The sequence below is a fragment of the Chelon labrosus genome (genome assembly GCF_963514085.1).
Source record: "Chelon labrosus genome assembly, chromosome: 17".
In the NCBI taxonomy this organism is placed as follows: Eukaryota; Metazoa; Chordata; class Actinopteri; order Mugiliformes; family Mugilidae; genus Chelon; species Chelon labrosus.
In genome coordinates, this window is record NC_140350.1 from 21,539,833 (window position 1) to 21,561,254 (window position 21,422).

At 43.2% G+C, this 21,422-nt stretch overlaps 1 protein-coding gene across 2 annotated transcripts in view; it reads right to left on the reverse strand.

Moving 5' to 3' along the window:
- ncam1a (neural cell adhesion molecule 1a) overlaps nucleotides 1-21,422 on the reverse strand; it is a 280,059-nt gene that overhangs the window by 110,784 nt on the left and 147,853 nt on the right. The gene's annotated exons all lie outside the window — the stretch shown is intronic.

The following is a 21,422-nucleotide window of genomic DNA, read 5'->3' on the forward strand; positions in this document are numbered from 1 at the left end:
GTGACTTGTTAATTCATTCCTCTTGAGCCTTTCCATTTGACCGTACACTGCTCGCTGGGATGGGAGCTTTAGCTAGAAGCTTTTCCACAAACAAAAGGACATTCATCTGCAAGCATTTATACACTTCACCAGAGTACATCTGAGGGCTGGCTACAGACAGGACTTTCTCGTAACCTTCGCTGAACCCCCAGCCGTCCATCACGCAGCAGAGCGATGATACCGATCCCCCCCGAAAGACGACCGGCTCTCGCTCCTCCGTCTATCACTCGCGCACAGCTGCAACTCGTATATCCTTCAGCTCCAATAGGGGGACCTTGATCCTTCTCCAAACTTGCGCTGAGCCCCTGCAGTGCATTTGTAATCTCAATCAAAGGCAACAGCAAACATCAAGCAGACCACCGTGTGAGACAATAGACACTGTCTGCTCCCGCATACAGATTCAGTAACAAGCCAGAAATTGAATTCAGGGTTCATTTTTAGAGTTTGGCACCAATCCATTTTTAGCACGTTAAATGCGTTTTAACGACCATTTTCAAGGTAATGAATGAATCTGTAACATCGAGATGTCATCCACACACACGCTGCTTCTCTGATGTCTTTCAAAGAAAAATAACCATGAACCTTTTTTTAAAAAAAAAATAAAATAAAAGGCGTGTAACTTCACATCTCATCTCTTTACCGATAGTAGACTTTCTCTTGATTCTTGTCTGTGCATTCCCGGAGTGTTACAGGAGTGCAAATGCCAGTCGCTAATGCAGCGCGACGTTTAATGATGAACACTACGGCGTAATATGAAGAAATAACAATAAAAGAAAACTCACTCTGGAGACTGCACCATGGGAATAGTCGGACAAAAAGTAAAATAAAAAATGGTTTTGAGTGCAAGTGAGTCAAGTGACTGCCTTTAAAATACACGGATCAGACATAACATTATGACCACCTTCCTAATATTGTGTAGGTCTCCCTTGTCCTGTGGTGTCTGGTAACAGAATGTTGTTAGTGGGGGGGCCTTTGAGGGGAGGGGCCTCTGTGGATCATCCCACAGATACTTGATCAGTTCGGGATCGAGTGAATTTGGAGGCCACGTCAACACCTTGTGCTGTTCTTCATGTTTTTTTTTTAGTTGATCCTAAAGCGTTTCCTGTGTAACCATCCAGGAGTGTCATTGCTATGGGGTGGGGGTCCCTGGTCTGGTCTAGGTGGGTGCTACATGTCTAAGTAACATCCACATGAATGAATGCCAGGTCCAGACGTTTCCCAGCAGAACATTGAATTGTCACAAGATGGTCAATTTTATTTACTTCTCCTGTCAGTGGTCATAAAGTTGTGGCTGATGGGTGCACATGTTTTTTAATGTTGCATCAGCATATTTCTTCTTCTATTATTTTGCATTGTATTTCTGTTGGGATGTCTACTGTTTAAAACGCTCAGAAGAAATCTCAGACAAATCTTCCTATCACCGTCCTATCACCGAGTTCACTTCCGCTCTGAATCTCCCCGGAGCAGGGGGAGCAGACAAGCTCGGGTAATAAGCACTCTCTTCTGTGGGTGACACTGTTCTGCTGGCGAAATTCTTATTTTCACTCAGTCACCTCCACAGCAAGGTCAAAGCTTGGTCTTCCACACAGCAGCGCTCGTGGACCTGGCAGTGCTCGAAGAGGCTTTCAGCCAAGGGGAGTTCTCCTTAATCGCTGTACCGCCCTGATGCAGACGTCAACTTTGACACTCTAGTGTGCCGAGACCTCGCCGCACCCCCGTGGACGAGATGCACCCTTGTGACCTTTTAGACTGGGTAAGCAGAAAATATAGAGAGTTTAAAAGTATTGTTCTTGTGAAAGATAAGCGTCAGCCAAGAAAAGTTCGATCCACCACGGTTTGGACAGTCAAAGATGTGCAAATTCAATTCAGCAACGATGTCAAATTGCCCTAAAGATTCAGCCATTGAGATTCCATTATCCACTTGTTGCATTTGCAGCTGAAGAAGCACATGGACTCAGGGGAGGGGGGCGCTCTCCTTCCTCTTGAGTGGTGATGCACGTGGAGTCTAATTAGCGAAATCTTCCTCGATTACCATCTCATTTCTCCCCAAAAAAATGTTACTCATTTGCATTCGATCCTCCGTGCGGCCTACTGAGAAATTAAAGGATAATAATAACAACTACTTTGAAATAACAAGCTAGCAAATCAAAAACATGGATAAAAATTGAAAGGATTAGGAAAGGTTACGGCGCTGCTACTCACGTGCCCTTTTCGAAAATGAACACATTAAAAACTCGTGTCGCCAAATGGAAATTGCTTTTTGTAATTCCATAAATGCCGTTCAATAATTCGTTGATAAACTCGGCGCACCAGCAAGCCAGGCCGAGCCAGTCTGCTGCCGTCGTTCGCCGTTAACGGTGAGAAAAGTTGCGTGCCCTTCAGAAAGTACATGTCGCAGTCGGATTCAGTCATTTGCTTGTGACGATTAATGGAAAAAACCCAGAAAACACACACATAACACGAGTAAATGGATGTAAAGATGATGGTGGGTGTTTACAGATGGAAAATTATACAATTCCGTGGGCAGACTGTGAATTGATGTAGCGGGTTTGACACGGTTTGGAGGATGAAGTCAGTCGGCTGAAGCTGCTTTTCACTCATTCCAGGATTGATTTACAGCAGAGATGGAAATCTGCAATCAGCACTTATAGTCAATCAGCTGCTTTTATAATCAGACAGAAACAAGACAAGCAGGGAGACGGATCATTTCAGCAACGGGTAGCTGGCCGGAGCAGCGCATGGACACACAACAAAAGCAATACGTTTTTAAAAGCAAGAAAGAAAAAGCTCAAAGGTCTACTCAGTCCTCTTCAGAGCTTTCAATAGCATCGAGCTCTCTAGTCACAGAATGGTGCAGGCTGTACTGCGACCTCTTCGTACCACGTGATGAGAAGGTTGCAGGTTTAGTTTGCACGTCTGAGTTGTTTCATTTTCTTCTCAAGTTCAAGAACTTTTCACACTTATGAATTCGAAAGCTTTCACATCTGTATTCAAAGTAATTCATACATTTATGTAATGTTGCATTAAACCTTGGTCCTGTTCTCAGCGCGGTCGACACACTATCTCAAAAATAAGTGCTTGCAACATATTTTGTGATGTGGTCCAAATTTTGGAGGGAAAATTCAATGTCAGGAAAACTTGAAATAATAAAGTCAAAGATGAGTTATGTCCTGATCTGTATCGGGGTCGACTCGGGAATTTTTAAAATCATCGGGCGTTTATTTTAGGTCTGTCCTGAACCAAAATCACGCCACTGTATGGTCTTCTTCTTCTGCTTTAGTGGTGGCTGGCTAGCGTCAAAGCTGCCAAAGAAAAACGCAGAAGAAGAAGAAAAATACGTTTTAGCGGTGGTTAGCTAGACCATAGACTGTATAAAGACGGCCGATCTGCGCCTCAATAGTGAAGCCAAAGCAAGTAGAGCTCCCCCTGGTGGCTGGCTGCAGTATAGGTCATAAGCTCCACCCCCACCATGTTTTCCCTCCAAAACCAAAACCATGTCCCTGTAGGGTCAAAATGTCATCGTCCTCTTCTTCTTCTGCTTTAGTGGTGGCTAGCTAGCATCAAAGCTGCCAAAGAAAAACGCAGAAGAAGAAGAAGACGTTTTAGGGGTGGTTAGCTAGACCATAGACTGTATAAAGATGGACGGCAGAACAGTTCCTCAAAAGCGAAGCCAAAGCAAGTAGAGCTCCCCCTGGTGGCTGGCTGCAGCATACGTCATAAGCTCCACCCCCACCATGTTTTCCCTCCAAAACCAGAACCATGTCCCTGTAGGGTCAAAATGCCAAAAACCTGAGCAGAAAAGGAACCAAAACCATGTGACAAAACCTGTCTGCTGTGTGGAAGAACTGCAAAAAATTAAGTCTTCACCAGCAAAAAAAGAAATAAAGAAACAGGAATATGCCTAGTACACACCAGCAAAGGCGCCAACGAAACAACAACTGCGAAAGATATTACAGATATATAGTTTATAGCGTTGGACGACCAGAACATTTGTTTCAGAGAGCCCGGCGTTTAACCAACTGTTGGAGTTTCTGGAGCCGAGGTACGAGCCACTCTCTCCTCGCTACATTAACTTTGACAGCCCTGTTTATTGGACTTAAGGCAGTCGCACGGCGCACACGTGATCTAGGAGAACACAAGAAGAGAAGAAACACCATCATGAATCTACAGGCGAGGAAATTTAGTTTATTTAAGATCGGATCGGGACTCGGATCAGTGGATGCTGAATATTAAAAGATTCGTATCTGATCGGGGGGTAAAAGAACTCTATCGGGACATCCCAGTCAAAAATGGAGCTTTGACAGAGAGTGTGTGCACTGGCTTTTGACAAAGTGTTTTGTAAATGAGCTGTAAGTGCGTAGGTATCTACATCAGGTAAGCAGGTCAGGTATAAAAAGGCTGCAACCAGGCTGCGACCACTCTTCCTAACCGGCTCTCGGCTTGGTTAATTTGTTCGGGCAGCGGCAACACTAGCATTTGCAGAATAACAACCAAGGCGTGAGAGCACCCTAAGAAAAATCACATTAAAATTCGGCTCCAACGCAGGAAATAAACCGATGAACTTTTACTGCAGCTGTGAAGCAATTCCCATTTCTATTTCTATTCGAGCCCAATGTGTTAATCTTCACAAGGACAACGCTAAATACCGCTAAAACGTGTAAAAACATGCTAAAGTGATTTGAGATCATTCGTTCGAACGAAAACAATGGCAAAGAATGTGCGGTGAACCTAATTTGCTCTCAATTCAGAGACCAGAGCATTTCATCATGATTCATTCTTTGAAATTTTTTTTTTTTTTTAAATGAAACACATGTTCATTATGCCACAGTATTGCGTGACCAGGCACGATACAGGGAGCCACTGAATCAAGTCAAAAGGTTTTGATTTAGATGGCTGGATACAGTCGTATGATGAATTTAAGCTTGTTACGGCAATGACAACTGAACTGAATGGAAGTGTATGAAGAGCATTAGCGCCGTGTCAACGTCATTAGCCATGCACCCGTGCTTAACTTTAGTGTAATCAGTGTGGTTGCAGCATTTTATTCCCATCCTTATTACCCGGAGAGATTCTCCCAAAATGCCTTTGATTGAAACTGAGCTCACAGTGACAGCACAGGAGGAGAAGTTGAATATGTATTGACCATGAAATATATGCAAACTAATTTATGACAGTGCTTAAAGTGCATTAGGCACATATTTCCTCGTTCGCATTCCACCCTCTCTGTCACCCGGTGCGTTTGTCTGGTTTCAACATGATTACGAACACTGCAAACGCGTAACTCCTACTCGAGAGTCTGGCGTTTGAACTCCCGTGGATGTCTGGAGGACATTAGCCCCAGCCTACGAACTGAACGGAAGGGAGGACACACAGAATGGATGGTATGTCTGGACGCCTTTGCGAGGGAAATGTGTGATCTGCAAGTTATCTGGCGAGCCTGGGATGCGGAGGGAGTAGTAGTCGGCATGAATCCCCGCATTCAATCTAAAGAGATTTCGCTCCTGACAGATTCCATTTTAATTGGATTTTCCTGTCCAAGTCTTGCTGGAATAAATCTTCCTCAAAAGGACATCTGATCTGAAACATGTCATCGTCAACAAAGGCCAGAAAACCATTGATTAAATAGCTGATAGCTCCCGTCTCAGCTTGAAATGCAGTTTCCTGCGGCATGGAAGTATTCTAATGCAGAAGGGGAAATAGTCAGGATATTTTTTTATTTATTTTGCTTGTTACCCTTTTCATTCTAATGATACCAGCACTTTCCAGTACATACTTTCTCAGATATAATTAAAAACGTAATATAGCCCACCACTTAATCGATTCAAGTTCAGTATTATTTTCATTAATGCCATCCGACAGGTATCTGAACCAGTATACTAACAGTGTCCAGTGCAGTTTGGCAGTCCTTCAAAGAGGCTTTAGGGTTGGACAAATTGATACCACAGTAAAGCTGGGCTCAGACTGCAGGAGTTTTTAAAATCCTATCCCCCCATTTTGCACCACGAACGGGTGCGAACGGTGAGAAACTTCACAGAGATTGCTCTGTCTAATATCAAAGTTTTACAAACTGCGAGCTCCGAAAGTAACAGCACAACACACACTACAGGACGTGATTACGCCCCAGCCGTACTTTGCTGGAAGAAAAAAAAGATAACAAAAGCCGAAGCCTGAAGTAGTGTGGGTGAAAAAAATAAAAAAAACTGTCTGGGGAGACTCGTTGAACAAGGCTTGTAGAACTGGAGGTGAGATTTCAGCTGTCAGTTTTAATATCTGTCAACAGTAGTACGCTCGCTAACATAAACCTCGAGGGCCAGAATGTTTACCGTTGCTTGACTAAACCACCGGCAGCTCTCTGTCCTCATTGGCTCATTTCTCTCAGTGAACTGGTAATCACCCAGATGTTAAATCCTTAATGTCGCACATTTTTAAAAATTAATTGGGGCAGCCCGGATGCTTCAGGAGTGGATCTGTAAACCGCTCAAATTACCAGATAATCTGCGCTGAACCTCTGTGCAAGGCAAGGTGGATTTCTCCTCCGATTGTCGGGAGGTGGATAATTGAGAGACAGAGCGTCTCAACCTTAACAGATGCCTTGACACACAAACTGGTAGCTCAACAAAGATGCCAATTGTATTGTACATCCATCAGCACATCCAAAACCGTTAAAGAAAGGCAACTGGACTTCTTTCTTCAAGTCCAGCTGTCTTTCTTTACGTTTTTTTTTGGATATACCATGACCTGAATTACTGAGAGCCTCCACGGATGCATCCATCACCACATCGGGCCTCAAGACTTTAGTGAGGTAGGTTAGCTGAGCTAGGTCAGACTCCATTTCATGACAAAACAAAGCAAACGAGACAACACATACGTGACTACCTGCACCAAAATGAAGGCTGCAATGCATTATTCCCTCTACTGAGTTGATTACAGTGATTAGTATTAATAGCACTATTCCGCAGTCAAAAAGCCACAACTGTTCCCACCTGTTGCAGGAAGTGATAATTGGAGACAATGGATAAATAATAACAGTGATTAGCAAAATGCACTTATCAATGTACTTAGTATGCACACGGCGTACGCACATGCAAATAGACTTTCACATACACATTGAAGTAGTGCATGGTATGGACGAGTTGTTCCGGAAAACATTTTTAATGACTGCATAACTTACGTCAAACTGAGCTGCGTAACATTAAGAAGGGTTACAGTCACTGAAGGTTGTAGGTTTTTGTCACACTAAATGCGTTGTATGTTAATAGGGATGTTCCGGTCGGTATCGGGCCGATCCAGGAATTTTTGAAATGATCGGATTGGTATCAGGCTTAAACCAAAACCACGTCCTCATAGAGTCAAAATGTCTTCTTCCTCTTAAAGGAGGTAGACTAGCGTCAAAGCTGCCAAAGAAAAACGCAGAAGAAGAGGAAGACGACGTTTTAGGGGTGGCTGACTAGACCATAGACTGTATAAAAATGGGCCGCAAAACTGCTCCTTTAAAGTGAAGCCAAAGCAAGTAGAGCTCCCCCTGGTGGCTAGCTGCAGTATAGGTCATAAGCTCCACCCCCTCCATGTTTACGCTCCAAGCACGATAATACACGTCAAATACATTTTTTTAGGATAGTTTCAGTCATTTTAGTTAGTTAATATAATACCAATGCGTATTCCAGTGTCCATTTTTTAAAGAAGTTTTGTTTTAGTTATTGGACGCTATAGAAAGAGGATGTGACATCACATTCAAAAAGGTTCAAAAAAGGCAACTGGACTTGTAGAGTTTTTTGAGAAGAAGTTTCACCACTCATCCAAGTAGCTTCTTCAGTTCAGAACAGATTTTTTTTTTTTAACCTTTTTTGGATATACCATGACCTGGATGACTGAGACCCTTCACAGACGATGTGACATCATGATCACTACAAGTTCCCATGCTAACTCGCATTTTCTCTGCCAGACTGGCGGAAGTGTGGGCGGGTCATCGATAACGCGACTCCGCACGACTCCACTCTCAAACCGTACTGCGCAGACTCCGGCTCCAAACTCGCAAGATGGCGCTGCCCGTATCCCCGGGAAACAAGCGTCAGTTTGGCCAGTGCAAAGAAGTGGGGACGCGTTGTCCATATTTATATACAGTCTATGCGCTACTGTCAAAACTGCCACAAATTGAAGTAGATGAAGAAGAGGAACCAAAATCGTGGGACTAAACATGCTGTGTGGAAGAACATAATTCTGGAAAATGAACAAGCTACATTCTCAGCTTACTACTTTATTTTTTATCCAACATTAACTTTAACAGCCCTATATATTGGACTTAATATTGTCGCATGGTGCACATGTAATCTAGCAAAGCCTTTATAAATCTAAAGGTTACAGGTACACTTACATTCACTCGATACTGAATATTAAAACATCTGCCGGATCAGGGGCTTAAAAAAACTTAATTGGTGCGTCCTTATATGTAAATACGCCTTTACTAGAGGTGCTAATGTCTGGCGTGCTCCATTGTCATGTCATATTGTATATAAGACCCTTACACCTGAACTCTGGACGGTATGTTACTGTAAACACAGTGACTCAAGTGAAATCATGAATACCAATGAGGACTCTTGTGAACTTGTGTGACGTTTGTGTAAAGGCTTTTTTTCCCCCAATGCAGCTGCTCTTGGGCAGGGGATCAAAAGAGACGGCTGCCGATTTGCTGAAAGGTGCAGAGATAAAGTCATTTTTAGTCTGTAGAACAGCGGGTGGCAACGAGGATATCAGACATTATTACTGTAAAAATGAGGTGAAGCTGAGAAGCGTGACATTCCTCTACACTGACGCTGAAGATTAAATCTGATTGTTTTAAAGAAACGTGGGGGAAAAGAAATCCAGAGTGAGTAGCAACACCTGGACACTCATTTGCCAGGATTCAATAAAAACACACGAGACGAGGACTATAGGCTCAGCGGTGTGATCCGGAGACGAAATAAGCACCCGGGGAGGGGGCTATGTAGACAGGGAATGAAGTCAGAGCCTTGCACCACCCCTCAGTCTCACCTCTATCTCATTTTCGCTGCAAGCATCCTGTGGTAAAAATCACCCGAAATCCGCAATCCGTCACTGGATTGTGTCATCGTAATGACACACTTGGCATACAGATGATTCTCGTCTACATCCAGCTGAGTGGATGTGCTGCTAACACATACATTATTTAGCCATCTGAATGGGGCGAGGGAGATTGGTAAAAATAACATGTCTCTGTGGTCCAGCTGGATGCCGAGACACTCTATTATAGCATTTTCACTCCACGGATTGTTAAATAATGTATGTACATAAGGCTGCAGGGAGGGAAGACAGAGCCGGTGCCAAGAAAGGAGAACAGAGGGAAGTGTAAGATAGGAATAGACAGAGAGGGAAGAGGAGCAGAATTGGTGCAGCCCACTGCTGATGGTGTGAAAAAAAATACCTTGCCCTTGAAAAATGAGGACAAGCAGCTAAAACTGGGCTGACTCTAGATCCCAAGTGAAAAAGTACATATGGTTCTGAGTTATATGCAGGGATGGCATCGTCATGCGGACTTTCGTAACTGCTTCAGAGTATTTTTATCTTCTTTTTTTTTTATTTAGAAGAGGTGTTATGCAAGTATAACAGCCGTTCATGCCACTGAGAATACACGGCGCTAATAACTTTGTTTTTTTCTCAGAGCCAAACGAATGCTTTGATTCCATTTTCATTGTCTCTGCAGAGACTCGGTTATCCAGGTAAGCTGGGGGAGCTCTGGAGTTTCTGCAGGGCTGAAACTGTAGCACTCTATTTGAATCTTCCTTACAAACGAACGGGGACCTGTGTGCTGAGAGTGCTCTCCTGTGCTCTTCTGAGGGCTAGTATCCGAGGAATTGCTTTGATGACAGACTATTTTGCAGATCGACAACATACGTGTAGTGCTAGTGTTAAAGGGGAATTACCGTTTTTTACAACCTGGACGTTATTTCTGACATAAAATATGATTGTTTACTCACCCATATAACTTTGGTGTCATTTGGAGTCATTCGGATGATATTTAGATCCGCGTATATCCATATAGTGGGAGTGACTGGGGCACCGAAAAGCAGCCTCTAAATAACGTGTTATCTGCCGCGAAACTTGTTCATTTCACCAATATTTTGTTATGATACGCTAGTGCTATTCCCCTCAGAATCGGAAAAATATTCAGCCGTGTTGCAAAAAACTAGCAGTAGCAAATTACAGGTAAAAAAGCTGCGCGGGGTGCTCGCGGCGCTCAGAGATGACATCATCCATGATGATAACAGGTAACTCCGGACTCAACGAGGAATAGCACTAGCGTACGATAACAAAATATTGGTGAAATGAACAAGTTTCGCGGCAGATAATGCGTTATTTACAGCGTATCGGTGCCCCATTCACTCCCATTATATGGATATACGCAGATCTAAATATCTGACGAACGACTCCAAATGACACCAAATTTATATTTGTGAGTAAACGATCATATTTTATGCCAGAAATAAGGTCCAGGTTGTAAAAAATGGTAATTCCCCTTTAACTGCCAGCGCAGGAAGTAGTGTCTCCTCCAGGTAGTGGAGATGAGTCTCAGTTAAGACTTGAGGTGTCCAAAGGTGCTTTAATAAACGGATGTCTGTGTGTAAATGACATTTTAGTCATGATTACCAAATTACCAAAAACACTAATATCGTAGGCGCACGTAAACGAGAGAAAAAAAATTGGGCGGCTGTGAGATCTGTTTGAATGCCCTGGTATTAACCCAAATTAGCCAATAAAGCCAGCAATGCAATTTCAGCTTTCAGCTCGGTGCTCGCAGTCATTGCGGGCTCCATACGGTGGCCAATCAATTGACCTGTGGAGTGTGAGCAGAAAAGGCGTCTCTGCCTGCGGATGACTGAGTCAACACATCATACAAGTTTAATAAAAATCACACAGGGTGGCCGTGCTTTAAATGCTCGGCCCACTTGGATGGTTGGAGGGCATTCCACTTGTGCGCAGTGGTATCACTTGAAACACACGCCATAATGAAATCCAAATGGCTATTTACCAGGCTCGTGTTCTGATGGGAATAGAGTGTGAGGCAAGGTAAAAAGTGGAAAATAAAAGGTCAGTACACAACTGCAACTTCAGCCCAAAGTCAAAAGACACCAAAGATATTCCATGTTCGCACACGAGTTGTTGCTCACAAAGAAAAGTTCAAACGTTTCTTCTTTAGCTATACCATCATGGAAGCACAAACCCATAAGAGTCGTGTATGACTTCTCGCAATCCTGGTCTGCAGTTATTAAATATGGCTTCCATTGAGCTGCTCTGGACGTGGATTACTGTTAAAAGTGACCGCGCCCCTATGAAACGGTTGCAACGGGAAATTTCTCCATTTACAATATTATTCAGCTAATCAGGACCCCGTCACTACGGAATTGATGGAGTGCTGAATTTACGTGCATTTATTTATTGAATTTTGCAAATTGAGGTAAGTATCTAGACATACATAAATAGACTATATTAGTAGGTATTTGGATCACTGCAGAACTCCAAGCAGAACGTCCTTGGCCAAACGGTCCAGGACAACTACACGGACCGTTACACCCTCTGGACGTGTAATTATCCTAATATTAAGAAAAACAGAGAGGCGGAGACACCAATTTCGGCGTGTCTATATCAAATAATATATGCGGGACACGGCTCACAGCAATATCTAGAACCCCTGAAGCCACATTTTAAATGGGAGTGCCCTCCATTGCCCCTGAAGCCAACTGTGCCTCTGTTGCCTGTGTCATCTCCTCAATCTATTGTTTGCAGCCTGGAGAGTCGATGCTGGCCCCGACCAGCGCTATCAACAGAGCAGCAAGCAACCCACTACCTGGCTGCTCATTCTCATGGGGAGACTCAGATAAATGTACGAGTCAGTATGGAGCATGCTTGCAGGGGACGGCTAAAGTTTTCTTTTTTTTTTTTTTAATTATTATTATTATTTAATTGGAATATGCTGTAGGATTTTTTGGGCAGTTTTTGCAAAGCAGAAGTGCTTAAACATAACGCATAAAAGTGTAGCATGAATATCAATCGAAGAAAAATGTACGAGGGTGATTCTATGACTGTTTAATATACTTTCATCGGTAAACCAGAGAGCTTCCATGGCCTGAATCTGTTCCTTCTTCCTGGTTTTTTAATGTTGTTTTTCAGCCCTGATCATTTCTAAAGGGGTAAACAGTTTCACTCCAGCTGGCCTGAAATATCATCATTCTCTGCACCGAATGAGAGAAACAACCGAGCTCATCTCGTCCGGTGAAGCTGTGTGGTATGTTTGCAAAATTGTACAAATAAACAGATGAATACGCCACTGCACGCAAATTCGGCATTCGGCACTCCATCAATTTCATAGCCGGGGGTCCTGCTTAGCTGAATAATATTGGCAATTGGACACTTTCCCCTTGCAACCGCTTTCGAGGGACACAGTCACTTTTAACAGTACTCCATGTCCAGAGCAGCTCGGTAGAAGCCATATTTAAAGACTGCGGACCAAGGTTGTGAGAAGTCGCCAACAAGAAAAATGAAATGGATAAGTCGTGGAAAAAAGAACTTTTTTACAATTTCCTCTGTGAGCAACAACTCACTCTTTGCCTTACCTGGTGTAGCCACACTCTATTCTCATCTTAACATGAGTCTGGTAACAAGCCATTTGAATTTCATTACGGGGCATGCTTCAACTACTCATGGGAAGTCCCACAGACTCCTTTGGCTCGGCTCCCTTAGAAGAGTCGGCTCTTATGGCTCCCAAATGGCTCTTCATTTAGTTTCACTCAGGGCCTTCTATTTTATCCTAATTAAGCGATTATGAATGGTTTGTGTGTTGGTAAGGAATTTCCCATTTGCTGTTTTCATTAAAGCCCTCTTTTTATGCATTTTTTTGTTACCAAAAAAAAAAATAATAATAAAAGCTAATTAAAGCTTTAAATGAAAAGCTGAACCACTCCAAACAAATCAAATAAATACAGGCTAAAGTCTTAACACTATGATATGACACTTTGGATAAAAATATTTAATCCAAGTTGGCATTCAGAAATAACAGTTGTCACTAATTTCTTCACTTTTTCCCGACTCCCTTTCATTTAAATCCGGCTCCTCCCTCACCTGACCTTTACCACGACACTCACTGTCTTTGGAGAGTCTGCCCCCTCTCCTTTGTAACACAATGGTACGGTCCTATTCTGTCCTCGCATGTGATTTGCCACATGTGGTGCCCATAATAAAAGAAAATAAATAAATCCCACCTCCCACCGTATAGATTTGCAGGAGCCGCTGAAGATTCGGCTCGTCCTCTAACGGCACATCACTAGCTTCAACTGAAACAAAGAAAAGGAAAAACCTCTGCACGCAAGTTGCCAACGGAGAGACGCCAGGCCAAAGATGTTGTGGGTGGGGGAAGTCAGGCTGGCTTCTAGACTACTTTGATTATGATCTGGGTAAAACTCCAAAGAAATTTACATTCCACAAGACAAAACATGTATTTTATTAAAAGTAATTAAACAAAAGTCCGATGTTTAGTCTAAGTCTAAGGATCATCCACAAGCTATAGTTCAGAGGACTTCATCTTGTACAGTGTGGTTTTCAGAACTCTTAAATTTAATCTTTAATCTTAAAGCATAAATAAAACAATAATTAAATTTTAGGAAGCCATTAATGTGTGCAGTACATCCTGCATGAGCTGATTCAATGCATCTGGACTGCCTCGAGTTTATTTCAGTTTATCTTCGTATTGCCATAAACAACATTACTCACTGCTGCAAGAACGCCTGGGGTTCAGTGGGGGAAATTAATTTTTTTTCTTTTTACGCCACTGATTAAAGTTCATTTTTTTTTAACCACAGCTGAAAGACAATGTGGGATATGGATGTCAGCGTTAAAAGAAACGTACGTGGCGTGAGAGGAAGGGCATGAAAACGACAAGAGAGGTGCCGTTGATGGTATCATTAGTGCGCATCAGAACTCTGACTTAAAGGTCTCCAGCACAAAGAAACAAGTGGATTCTTTGGTGGCCTCAGTTCTGCACCGTTTGCAGAATGCTTGCTAAAAATATCACGCGAAGAAGAAAAGCAGAAAGAAAAGAAGCAGTGTTTGGAAGTCCCCGAATGCTTCCAATTTCTCATCCTGTGTGCTGCATATCTGTGGTCGGCCGTGGGTGGTGTGTTGCAGGACAGTGTGTGCGTGCATGCGTTCCTGCATCTTGCTCGGGTTTATGTTTGTGTGCCTGTTTATGCACATTTGTTTGTACACACTGCGTATGTGGCTACGTGTGCGCAGATGAAAGATTTATATGTTGGCGGGCTGCTTTCCCTGCGGCAGCGGCGACCATTGCGTAGCCCTCAGCTTTGTCATGGTAAACAGAGACCTTTGCTAGTGTGCTTTACCCCGAGCAGCTATTGTCTTCCCCTGGCCGCAGAAACAAAGGGAGGCTCCCAGGAGTCCAGATGTACACAGTAAAAACAGCCGAGGATTGAGAGGGGGGGGTCAACACAAGCACAACCTGGAGCTCAGTTTAGCCAGGCGGCATTTCATCCACATCTTGTGTCCTCCTGCTCTCACTGTCTTCGCTCTGTTTTGTAGAGTAACACCAATTTCCCGTAAAGCAAAACCAGAGTATATGGTGGCAAAGGACGCCATGTGTTTTAGAGGTCCGTTGGCTCAGAGCCACCCGACTTTACTGGAGGTTGTGTGTAAAAGTGTTTGCATTTTATAGCTAGAGCAGAGGCCACAAGACAAGGCAATTCAGATTTAAAGATGAAATATCTGAGGTGGGTTGATGTTTACTCTTCTAGTGAAAAGGGAATAACAGAGAGAGGAAAGACTGAAAGGAGAAAAACAATTGTATTTTTTGATTTTCCACTTTTATGGATACGGTTTGATTACATTCAGGCAACAATAACTACTTGGTTCAGGCTGAGGACCAGTTCTTATCAAACCATAGCAAACTAACATCCGGCACCAACATCGTGTATATTTGTCTCACTGCTGGCCGACCAAACTGCACATTAGAGTAACACTTTTTCATCCAGCGAACAAACCAGAGAGCTCATTACTTTCCTCGGTTTGAGCTTCAGATTCCAACTCATCCCTCTTCTCTGAGGGCAGCTAAATTTACCCCAGTTCTCTGCTTATGTGGAGCACGCCCCAATTCCCAAAGCCATTTATTTTGACTGCGACCGCTGTCAGGAATTAATCTGAGGTATAGCGGTTGCCGTAGCAACGCATGACACCAATTACGCATGCACGCATATGAAACAAAAACTCTTAAAATGGGTACCTCCTCGAGCCATGGACACGACCTGCCATTTGCATGACAAGGTTTCCATTTCAAAGAGGCAGGATGAGAAGAAACCCACCAAAACACACTCTGATAGACACAAGCACTTGGGTTTGTTTTTTAGGAGGCTGATATCTCTGTTGCAGGGGTTTACTTTGGTCTCGTCCCCAAAAGACCTTGGCGCCTGGGCCAAAGTTTCCTCTTTGATCCGCACTGGGGAGAAAAAGCGTGGCTGCTGTTGGTTTGCTTTGAGCTATTCTGTCCTGTGATAGCTGGAAGAGAAACATCGTGAAGATGGACACAGAATGCATAAACCCTGGCCCTCCTGGCTCGCGGCTCGCGCAATAATGAAGCTAATCCTTTTAAAGGGTCATAAATTCTCATAAGCTCGGAATGAAGAGGCGGCGTTAATGTACGATAAAGCAGACGCAACGCCCCGCGCATTTCTATGAGACTTTGATTTCGGGCTGGATGCTGCCAACGCGGGCAGGGAGGAACACAAACATTTATGAACTGTTACTCTATAAACTTCCAGACAGAGTCAACACTGCCACAGATTGATATTTTTATCCAAAGCAGCTCCTTTGTCCAGGAAATGAATTCCATTGTGAATATGCGGTCTGGGTAGTATTACAGCAGACAAGTCCATCTCAATTCCCGCTAAGATGCCATTGACTGAGTCCTAAAGCCTTGAAATTACTCAAATCAGCAGATGCAGTCATCTGGAAACATTGCTACAACTACACATGACAGGTCAGGAAACACAAGCATCTATTCCAAGCAATGTTGTTGTGAGCACACCAAATTACTTGCACAGTGCACAACTGTCAGCCCAATGGCCATCGTCTAATGACTCAGCCTCTCGGGGCCACAGGCAATGTTTTGGGATTTCCAATGTTGCCAATGGATAAACCAGTCCAAGACTTCCTGTCACACACACACACTACTCAACATTTTCTTTTCACTATTCCACAAGAATGGAGTTACAGTCGAGAAACATCTCCGACAATCAAATGCAGGTTTTACGAAAGTTGCCGGATGAACGTGCCGCCTTAGCTACAACACGGCAGGACGTTCTGATTATTTTGTTCTCCATTGTTTACCTAGTCCGGCCCAGACCATGACTCTGGCAACGCAGCATTTCAATTTCATTAAAGCCCTGTGACAGACTGGCGACCTGTCCAGGGTGTACCACGCCTCTCGCCCAGTGACAGCTGGGATAGGCCCCCCGCGACCTTCCAGATGACAAGTGTCTACAGAAAATGAATAAATGAATGAATTTCATTATGGGACATGGTTTAACCCAAATCTCTGCATGGTACTAGTCAGTCCTGCAACCAATCAGAGCCTTTTTGTTATAAATAAATTCAACTCTACGGCGCTCAGAGGACATGCATGACTATCGCTGATGACTGTTTGTCCATCACCACATAAAGACCGCACAGACCATTCGATGGTGATTGGCCTGGCAGATCTTTTCTGGAGCATAATCAGTTTCTAACAGAGTGACTCCAGACCAACTTTCCTTCCGGAAATTTGACAGGCTACTGTTTAACTGATGCTCAGATATGATTGGTCTATACTACTTGGAAAACAAATGGAAGCCGGAAAACATCGGGTGCCAAAGTCTTGTCCTACGCCTGCAGGTTCTGCATATTCATATGCAGATATCTGCTTGAAAACATTACACAATGAATGCATACTTAGAATCTGAACTGGTCTGAACTGTATGAACATATTTTTGTGTCTCAATACATATTTAAAAACTTAACGTTAGAGAGTGGATACTGCACAAAAAGTAATAGTTTTTAAAGTGTCATCTTTGTCTGTTTGGTACGCCCACACTGAGCCTGTCTTTATGTTTAGGGAACAGAAACATTCTCGTTTCTGAGATAGTCACACTCCTCCGAGAACGCCCGAACACACAACAACATAAAAGAGTTTTATTTCTCATTTCCAGCAAATTGAAGCTGGTGTCATCTTTAAAAAAAGGTTTCCGATGCCTCTCGCGAACAGCTGAGCAAGACTCTGCAGGGGTTTACTCCAGGCAACGCGAAAATGAATCGATATGTAAATCAGGTGGGAAAAAAACACCCCCCGAAAAACAGACGGTACTACCATTTGTATTATTAAAGCAACAATGGGAGCTGGCGGAAGGTCTTTGTGGAATGTAGGAAATGAGGAATCAGAACTTAAAGGAATTCAAAATGTTTCCTGAAAGTGAATCTCCAAAGCACACCGACATGCAGCAGGAGAAGCACATTTCATACACTTTCTTGGTAATGAAGATTTCATTCACTCTTCACCAGGCACCGGAGCCATTACCATGCAAAATATGCAGCCACAAAATCTACATCCCTTCTGACGCACAAAGCGTCAGGAAGTAAATTCATTCTGAATAAGCCCTAATGAAGGCTAATTGACAAACATACAATCCACTTACACCTTCCAATTAACAAGTCTTCTGAGGACTCGTGTTAAACCATCACGCTGGGCTTGACTGTTTCATGAATTTATTATCCGGACAAATCAAACAGGAACCGAGAGAGCGCAAATGAACATGGATGTGCACTTAGTGTGAAAGGATGTCATATTGTTACGCCTCTGTCCTGATGAGAGGGAAGGTACGTGACGTAGATTTGCTCAAGGGGCAAATATCTGTGTGCAGCACATGGCCGCACCGTCGGTGGAATAAATGCGTTTAATGTGTCGATGAAGCAGCGAGAGCCTTTAGTTGATACGAGACGTGAGACCTTCACAGATCCTGCGGCGGGCTCTGCTATCCGTCACTCTCGCACAAATCAACCTGCCTTCCTGAGAGACAACATACTGAGTGTTAGAAAATGACTGCACGTGGATGCGGGGAGATTCAAAAAGGCACCATTACCAAATTCATCAGCAGAAGGCCACTGATAGTTTCTATGGGGCTCTAGTTTCATCTAAAAGGGTTTTGCTTGATGTGTTACAGACTACACAAAATCCTGGACAAAGGTAGCATAGATGCTGGAGACAGTCAAGGGCTGGTATTTGCTTACACCTCCTCTAATACCTCCATTAAAAAAATAAACCCAAGCCATAATTGAAAAGCAAGAGCAAAGTCTTAAAGGATTCCGGCGAGTGATGTCTAATATCAGAGATCCAGAGGAATCGGTTGAGAGGTGAACCTTCAGAAGTAGTAATTCTAAGCAGTTCTTTCACTCTGCTTAACAATCACCAACATCTTAACAACAACAACAACAACAACCACAAGGTGACCTACATGACTGTGTGCAAGAGAAAAAAGAAAAAACAGTTTTGCATGCCTCACCGAGTCTCTGATGAAACGCAAACATGAAGATAGCGTTTGATAAAAGAGCAGGCTTAAATTCTTCATGCACAGTCATTACAACACAGCCAAACAGATGTCAGGCGTGCCGTCTCTGCAGAGACTTCAGCACGCCTTGTGTGCACGCCAGCCACAGTTTGTAGACAAACAGGTAGCTGCATTGGCGGCAGCTTAAATGTTTTGTAATTCCCAAAATTAGCACTTTAACCCTTTGTAGGTCAATGAAATGACCATATACGGCCTACATTGGGCCACTTCTTCGTGGTACCTAATAAAGCAGTTACGCTCGGCGTTCATGCAGAGGTGGACGTTGCAGACCCTGATTTGACCTGAGAATGTTGCCTTGGTCTTCTCTGATTGGATGTGTGAAAACCATATGTTTCCAAACCTCACTGAGAGGCACCAGGACTCCAATTTAAAACGCGTGCTGAAGTTACCAAATATGGTTAAAGAGTTAAGCAAATAGTTTTAGGTTTTGGAGCAACGTTGCTTAGAACAACTGCTTTTCTCTTGTGTGGTTGTAGTCAGTGAAATTCAGCTGAATCATGGATTTGGTGTCGAAAACCAAGTAAACTGGTATTGTTAATTTGACGAGGTAGTTTCGCTGAACACATTCGACCAAGTGTAAACTGCACTGACCTCTGAGTGGGGAAACAAAGGACTGTGATAAACACAAATTAGCGTCGTCTGGTTTTCTGAATTTGCTTTGTGCCTGGTTTGGCATAAAAACTATTGGTTGCGACCAATGGCGTCTGCTGCACGAGCCACAAGCAGCCACCGTTGCGGGATAAACTCTGAATATGAGTCAGGTCAGAGCTGGTAAGAGTTTTACAAAGCATCTCAATGTTATGAGTATTTATTCATTGACAATTTAACACAAAACTGAGTTATTTTCAGCGATTTGATTCATTTGGAGTGAACTTAGTAAGCAGTAGCTACTTCACAGATAGTATAGAGATGTACAGCGGAAATGTGAAGCCAAAGCAAGTAGAGCTCCCCCTGGTGGCTGGCTGCAGTATAGGTCATAAGCTCCACCCCCTCCATGTTAGTGGATGGGACGAATACACGTCAAATACAAGGATGGTTTCTGTCATTTCACATAATGTTGATGCATGTTCAAGTTCAGTTACCTTTCATTTTAGTTAATTATTTGACACTATAGAAACAGGATGCGACAAGATGTGACCAGTTGCCATGCCAACCGCTCCATAAAGCAGTATTAATTAAACGAAAACGGCTCCGTGTGGCTCCACTCTTGGACCGTGATGCGCAAACTCTCTGTCGCACGATTGTGCCACCAGTATTCCCAGAAAAATAGCATCAGTTTGGCCAATGCAAGGACGTGGGGACGCATTGTCCATATTTATATACAGTCTATGGGCTACAATTATATGGATAAAATTTCCTCAACCCAACTGAAATCGTTCTTATGGATAAATTAAACGATCTGATACTATATCTGTGTTTTTACATGCCCCCAAAATGTCAGAAATATAACACAAGAACACTTTTATGTCGCCCAACAATGAATTCACTTAATAGGAGAATAAAACCTTGGGTGCCTGCTCCACATCAGTTGCGGCTTTGTTCAGCGTTTTCACATGCTTGTTCGTCTTGCCACCGCCATGTTTCTTTTCAAGCACTTCAGGAGCACTCGTTACAAAAACATTATCAAATGAAACCTAAAGAGCCCTCTGTCAAAAAGAGGAGAAAAAAAAAAAAGAATTTCAAAAAGTGCCACTGCCTTTGTAAGAAGCTAGCTGCTAAACCTTCACACATCACCCACAGTGCAAATGTCTCGAGTTCTAAAGGAACCGTGAAGGGTTCAGATCAGAGGAGATTTTCGGAGGGGCTTCGGAATTGAGTGAACGCCAACGAGTCCCCGGGTCATGCCAGTTTCTCTCTTCCCTGGCTAAAAATTCTCAGTATTTCTGTAATTGTCTATTTCACTATTCATACAGGGGATGTATTAGAGATACCGGCGAGTGACCACTGAGGGAAACATCTTCAGCATGAAAGTACGGAAAAAGGCTCCTGGAATGCACTGAACATCACAGGGTGATAAGGGTGGGTGGAATTCTCCTTCTGGTCCATTTTACACCCACTCACATCACTAAAAAGCTACTCAGTGGATACCTGATAAATAGATGCCAAATGGGGCTGCTCACTAAGTAGCTCTGGCCTTCAGACTCTGCCTTTTATGTAGCAAGCCAGCCAGTTAACCCTGCTGCCTTCACACTCTGGCCTCTTCACTCTGATTTATTGCAGGAACCTACCCAGAATGTCAACAGAAACCACATTCCACAACAATTTCAAACTATCTTAGGTACCTTTTTTTTTTTTCCTTAATTCGAGCTGACCAGACACAAATGCTGCATGTCGGTTTGGTATCAACCCCAGAGAAAAGGAGACGCAGTCGAGCTGCCCCGGAATCATCCCTCTTCATTCGTCGTTCTTTTCTTTCTTTTTTTTTTTCTTTAATGATATTTTAATACTGCCTTCATATTCCTGCCGCGGCTCTGTCAGAAATGCTTGGTAGAGCTATTAAGGTTGAAGCAATTCTCTGATAGCCATTTATACTGAGGTAATTTAAACAAGACCCGAGGGTATCCGTATACAAAGATGGCGTGCTGCGGAAAACCAAATTTTTTGATTTTCTCAAGACATTTCATCGCCGCTGTTATTGTTGATAAAAGAAATCATAAATAAAGAGAGAGTGAAAATGACACCACGGCATTTACCTCTTAACATAAGTAACGA